The sequence below is a fragment of the Dermacentor albipictus genome, unplaced genomic scaffold (genome assembly GCF_038994185.2).
Source record: "Dermacentor albipictus isolate Rhodes 1998 colony unplaced genomic scaffold, USDA_Dalb.pri_finalv2 scaffold_34, whole genome shotgun sequence".
NCBI classification, from domain to species: Eukaryota; Metazoa; Arthropoda; class Arachnida; order Ixodida; family Ixodidae; genus Dermacentor; species Dermacentor albipictus.
The window spans coordinates 248,290-255,631 of record NW_027225588.1 but is presented as its reverse complement, the minus strand read 5'-3'; positions in this window follow the sequence as shown (position 1 = coordinate 255,631).

Here is a 7,342-nt window from a genome sequence, read left to right as displayed (position 1 = left end):
TTCCTTCTACTCGCACTCAAGACAAATGCGTTGGTGCCGTTCAGAAGACAGAATTTTCGAGTTACTAGTTCCTGGCGTTTGAGCTCCTCGGCGTTATCTCTTGCGCGTTCTGCCGGCGCAAGCAGCATACTACCGTGTTATCACTCTTGACAATTGCTCGGCACATTTTCGACAAACGTGAGTACCGAAAGAAGGCTTAAATTGTTGCGGGGAGATAAAAATTGTCACAAACTTGTCGCCGTAAGATTCAGTACGCGTCAAACTAACTTTGTCAACACGGCTGAGCTGCTTTTCGCTGCGTCACGACCGGCGCTGCGAGCGTGCCTCATAAGTAACCAAAAAAGTATCGAAAATAATTTTCGACAATGTTGGGCGTCAGAGAAAGGAAAGCGCCATGAACTTCTCAGTGCATTAACTCGCGAAACTTAACTGCGCACCACGGCTGAGCTGCTTTTCGATAACCGCGTCACAGCGCCAAGCACGCCGACTGCGCTCGAAAGGTACCCCAAAAAGTAACGAAATGAGTTACAATAATATTTCGGGCCAGAGAAAGCGCTGAAACTTGTCGCAATAAGATTTAGTACACGCGAAACTGCGTCACAGCACCCTGTGCGAATAGCGTGCCCAATAACTACCGAAGTTAAATATTGGGGCTCATTGAAAGCGTCGCAAACATCTCCCAGTACGAGTCATTAATTCAACTTAACTGTGCCACAACGGCCGAGCTATTTTTCACTAACTGCGTCACAAGTCTAGGTTCCATGCCTTAAGCCTAATTTCTTGAAATGCGTCGCAGACTGTCGAACAAAATTTCTCACCTTGCCGTAGTCCAATAGTGCAGTGGTGCCGTCTCGCAGTGCAGAAAGAACACAAGAATTCGGGTGGAAGCCCACCAAACCAGGCTCAATCCAAAAATAGGAAAACAGGCATACGGGTGACCGAACACACCAATGCATGCGCAGATGCGTGGCCTGTCTCGCTCGCTTCAGCGGTGTGTCTGACGAATGACGCATGCATCTGGCTCGTCTTTCGCCGATTCACCTGTCGCTAGGCAATGGAAGTAAGCCGCAAAGTTTAATTATTTTATACGTAGATAAGTTGCTTTTGCCGGGAAAGAATAAAAAAAATAAGACAATTTCTGTTAACCTCATTTCACATTCTCTTTTTTTTTGATGCTCGCGTTAGCAAACGGTCGGCGTAATACTATAGCGTGACGAATTTCATGTTGCCACTTTCGCCGAGTGTCCCCTCTTGTTATATATCTTTCTCTATGTAATCTTTGTGGTCTGTCAGAGTTACAGAATGTGTGCTAAGATAACGGAAGCGCAGTCGAGGACTGCAGAGAATTAGACGGTGTGAGGATATTGAGAAATTAGGGAAGCGCGCGACAGCAGTAACTCGAGATCGCTTGAGAGGCCTTTAGGCTGCTGCCGCTTCTGATGATTATTAGTATTTAGGTAAGGACAGTGCCCATTATTCTCTGCATGGCGACTAGCTGGTGTGATGAACTAGGTGTAGAGTACTAACAGGTGGGATTAAAGTTGAAAATTTGTATGCTTAGGAAAAAAATTTGAAAGGTATAGTAGGAGATTGCTGGGGGAGGCCTTCGTCCTGCATCGCACAGAAATTTTATGACAACGATGAAGATGATGACGATGAAAAACATAAGTAGCCTAAGCTTGCTGCACATATTACGACTAGGTGTGGCATTCACTCGACGCTACCTATGCCATACTGACCATGCAGAGGCCGAACTGCGAGGATTGTGATATAGAAGTAGCCTAGTCAGAACACGCGTTGTGCATGTATCGACAGTGTGCTGTTTGAGTTATAAAGACAATCACTAGAAGAACTTTTGTCCCGGCTTAATATACTACCTTTCGTCTGAAAAGGTTCCCTCGGTAACTCGGACGCGTTCCGTTTGTGGTGGGATCTTATCAGAACTATAATCAACTTATTGCAAGAGATTGTTCCGGATTCGAGACATTTAAGACTCTTGGCTGCAAAACTTCATTCGCCCATCATTTTCGTCCTGTAAACTTCAGTGCTTTTCTCTCTTTCTCTTTTTATTCCCATTTCCCTTCCCCAATATGCTGAGAACTGATTCAGGCTGACCTCTCAGCTTTTCCATTATAGAAAATTTTTCTCTCTTTCTCTCTCTCTTTGACATGTTCCGCCGGCGCAAGGACCTAGAACCTTCCATCAAGGGAACTAGCTTTCACTTTTTGCTCGAGCTCCCGCAGTCCTGTACATTGTACGAAAATTGAGAGCTAAATCATTTCGCATTCGCCATTTTTCAAAACGGTAATGTAACCACAGAACGCCCAGGGGATATTGTTACATCAATTTTAACTGTCGAATAAGGTAAAGGGAAATGAAAGTTCACAAACAGACAGCTTGCCCGCTGGTGAGAGCCGAACCTATACGTTGCACGTCATACGCGTGCGGTGCTTAGCTAATAAACTACCGTGGGAGCCATTCTCTCGTCTACTTTCATGGGTGTTTGCGTAGTTTTAGTTGAGCGTCTTTACGGTACGCTCCGCTCCGAGCTGCCCCGCTAAGCCACAGTGGAGCGGCGGGCGATTTTCACGTTTTAGTTACACGTTTAGCGTAGCGAAGCGGGCGGATGGATGGATGGATGTTATGAGCGTCCCCTTTGGAACGGGGCGGTGGGTTGCGCCACCAAGCTCTTCCTACTATACTGCCTAATATTCTACCTAGGTTAAACAATGAAAAAAGAAAAAAAAAACACTATGGACTACCACGCCCAAATTTTCTGATCCCCTATTGCGAACTGTGCTTTTGTACGTCTCCGTCTTTTGTCGTTTCCCTACTTTTCTTCCACCAATCCTCCAGTCACCTCTTACTAATTAAATGTATATTGCGGACATGTTTGCTTTACCACTGCTCCCTCTGAACCCAAGGGCTTCAAGGAGGCCAGTGATGCCTAAATCGACCGCTGGGTAGACGTCTTCACATTCTAATAAAACATGCTCCGTAGTTTCCCTAGCTTTACCACAGCAAGCACATGCTTCTTCTTCCTTCTTATATCTCGCTTTATAGGTGCGTGTTCTAAGGCATCCTGATCTCGCTTCAAAAAGTAATGAGCTTCCCTTTGAGTTATCATAAATGGTTTCTTTCCTGTTTTCGTTTTTTCCTCTTAAGTAGTTACTCTTGGCAGGTTTCTTTTCCATTGCCGCCACCCATGAGATTAATTCAGCTTCTCTGACTTTCCGCTTGACCTTTGTTGTTGTGTTGTCCACCCTACAGGCCGCATATTTGCTGGTAAGCTTCCTAGTTCTTTTCCTCCACTGTGAATCAATGTTTTTCCTGTACAGATACCTCAACACTCTCCCAGCCCATTTACTTTCTTCCATATTCCTCAGCCGTTCTTCATACTCAATTTTACTGCAAGCTTCCATCACTTCAAAACTAGTCCAGCCCAACCTTTCGTGGTTGGAGCGTCCCCTGGCTAAATTCAGGGCAATGAAAGAAAATAAGAACACTTTGTGGTAACTGTTATACAGTAAAACGTATATATGTATATATATAACTTATTTCTTCATGAAATATCTAAACGTGCGCTTGTAATGCGTTACCGGTCCATTTTATCCAATGGAAAATAAAGCGCCGTCTTGGGGAACGCCACGTGTTAGCCAGCGCGCTTGCTTTCTGCATCCAATCCAATCCGTTCTGACGCCAACGCTAGCCAAAGTGCTGCGCGGCACGCTCCGCTCAGGCAGCTTCTAAGCGGACCATGTTCCTCGCTCCGCTATCCCACTTACGGCTAAGTGGACGGCGCATGCGCATTCGCGCTTCTGCCCCGCATAACTGCTTAGCGGAGCGTAAACGCGCTCAACTAAAACACTCTACTAGCCCTGGGAGGGCTGGCCAGCACCGCTCTCGGTCAAGGCGGTGTCTGGAAATGGCGCGTAAACTTGTATCTCTATTTATTTGTTCGTGCTCATTTTTTTGCCTGAAGAACTCGAAGTACTGGCGTAAACGCATTCTATGAATCCTGCACGCATCCTGATATGCCTGTGACCGCGAGATGACGACGCTGCCACGCAAATCGGCAGGCTTGCACGCGCTACGAAAATTTCGTGAAGCGACAGTTCGAAAACCGGGTCATTCATACGAAGTAATTTTGTCCTCGAATCATAGGGCAAAGGCAAGGACATGCGTCCATGCTCCAGCCATGGCGGGAGAAAGGCTGCCTTAGTGCCCCCCTGTGTCCCCTTAGTTCCGTCGGAGAAGTCCCCATACAGAGTCTTGAGAAGGTGCACGGCACGTTAAAGAAACACGAGGTAGTCAAAATTGTTCCTGAGTCTCCCTCTTGCCAACCCCCCCCCCCCAACCTCTGCGTGCTTCATAATCACATCGTGGTTTGACACGGAAAACCCCTAAGTTGCATTTTTTAGGCCATGCGCGTCACGCGCAGTATAGTTGCAATAATTTCCCAGGCATCACCTCTTCTCAGCTCTTCGCAGTCCTTGCCCCGTTTGCCCAAGGATCGCAAGAGGAACGAATGTCCATTCAAAGATAACGTTGTCACAGCTCGGAAGAGGGTGAGCACCTCTTAAAAAGGAGTAGGCTACGAAAACAGGCGATGGAATGTGCATACGCCAGGTGATAACTGTGATAATCGAATCTGGAGTGCTTATATTCTTCACCTTATCAGCATGAAACCCTAAGCTTGGGAGCAACGGATGTTGCGCGTTGTGCGTGATATAGTTGCGCATATGTATTCCTGGAATATACGTCACTGGTATATGCGTAGCTGTTTCGGGCCACCGATAAGGGCACACTTCCCCTAGTCGCAGCGAAACACTGAGGCATCGTGCGCGAACGGATCATTCTCAGAAACACTCCACGGCACAAGTAATTCGGTGATAATAGGCTGCCGCAGTTCGGCGAAGCGAAGTCACCTACACCATTTTACCGTCCTTGTTAAGTTTAACGCCCATGCTATTGCCACACTGCGTAACCAAACAGCGAGGCTCGTTGTTACGAAAAAAAAAGACACAAGTTATAATTTATTTATTTATTTATTTATTTGTAATACTGCCAGTCTCAGTTGAGTCCAAAGCAGGTGGGCACAATTTTACAGAAAGAAACAAACAGGTCATGTTACATGGTACATAAAAGAAAAAATAAGGAAAAACGCTTCCTTAACTACTGCAGAAATCACCATTAGTACAATACTTTTGGGTGGTATAACAATATGGCCATAACAATATAACAATGTAGTTAGTATAACAATATAACAATATTGTATTACTAGAATTTATATAAAAAATAGCGAATGAATGACACTTGTAAGATCAGAGAACTTATACAGCCAACATACAACCGCGCAGAAGCGGCGAGTTTGGGGTTTGAAATGCATAAATTCCACGCACAGAAATAAGTATTACAGATATGTGGGTTAAGATTAAGATATGTGGGTGTGTTAAGTGGCGTCTTCTCCGTCTGATGTCTCCAGTAGGTTGATGAACGATGAAAGCGACGGAGAGGAAACTATGTCTGAGTGGAGGAGATTCCATTCTCTGATCGCACGTGGGAAAAGTGAAAACTTGAACGTGTCATTGCGAATACTGTACTGGTTTAGTGTAAATGGGTGATTTTTTCGCGACAGGCGTGATGTAGACAAAGTAACGTACTTAGTTCGGTCTATCTTATAACTGTCGTGCATTAGTTGGTAGATGAATTTTAAGCGGGCGTGTCTGGCCCTAACAGATAGTGTTTTAAGACCTGCATCAGCTAAGAGGCTTGCAGGGGAGTCATAGGGACTGTATTTGTTAAAAATGAACCTCACAGCTTTTCTTTGCACCTTTTCTAGTTTTGATATGTTAGTTGATGTGTGTGGAAACCAGATGATGTTAGCGTATTCTAAGACGGGGCGAACAAAAGTTGTATAGGCTAGTAGTCTGGTGTGTTTCGGTGCAAGGCGTAAACATCGTCTAAGGAAAAAAAGCTTGCGTAATGCGACTGAGGTAATATTATCAATATGTAAGTTCCAAGAAAGGGTAGAAGAGAATGTCAAACCAAGGTATTTGTGGTTATTTACTTTATTCAGGCAAGTGCCACCGAGGGCGTAAGAAAATTCTGAAGGCTTCTTTTTTGTTGTAAAGGACATGCATACAGATTTAGTGGTGTTAATTGACATTTGCCACTCTTTACACCAATTGCACACCAAATCGAGTGCTCTGTTTAATAATAAGTGGTCTGCGTAACTGAGAATTTCTTTATAAATAATACAATCGTCCGCGAAGAGCTTAATGTCACATTCAATGTTAGCAGCAATGTCGTTAATAAAGATCAAAAATAGCAATGGGCCCAGTACTGACCCTTGGGGAACACCGGAGGTGACAGCTACAGACCTGGAAGGGGTGTTATCTATAATAACATATTGTGTTCGATGTGATAAGAAGTTTTTTATCCATGCAATAATCTGACCACCTCCGATTGCAGCCTCCAGTTTTGCAAGTAATTTTACATGGCTTACACAATCAAACGCTTTACTGAAGTCGAGGAGGATCATGTCTGTCTGGCTTCGGTTGTTTAGGCTGAGCGCAAGGTCATGGACCACTTCGGTTAGTTGTGTTACTGTTCAGAGGCCACTTCTAAAGCCGTGTTGTTGAGGTATTAATATATGTTCTTGCTCGAGAAATGTAGTGATGTGTTTGAAGATAATATGTTCCAATATTTTACAAGATGTGCTGATAAGTGAGATTGGCCTGTAGTTGGAAGGTTCGTTGCTGTCGCCGGATTTATGTATTGGAATTACCTTCGCTTTTTTCCAGTCATCTGGTAGTTGTGCGGACTCGAGTGATTTGCGGTATATAATGGCAAGGTATTGGCTACACCATTCTGCATACGTTTTTAAAAATTCGTTCGGGATATCATCTGGCCCGTTAGCTTTCTTGATGTCGATATTAAGCAACAGATTAAGAATACCGGCATTCGTAATGCTTAATGAATTGATGGTTTTAGGAGGGCAGGGTAGGGAGGGAAGTAAGCCATTGTCTGAAGTGAAAACCGAGAAGAAAAATTTGTTGAATGTGTTTGCTCGAGCTGTTTTCTCTTCTAGAGACCGTTCGGGTGACACACCCAAACACGGGCGAAAGTATTTCCAAAACCTGTGTGGATTGTTGGTAATGAAGTCGGGGAATGTTGTGCTGAAATAGTGATGTTTTGCATTTTTTAACTTTCCTTTGAAGTCAGCGAGAGCGGAGGTCAGATTGTCTTTCAGAGATTGATTCGGCCCTTTTCTTTTAATAGTATGTCTAAGTCATTTTACTTTACGCTTCGCTTGAAGGACTTTACGCGATATCCATGG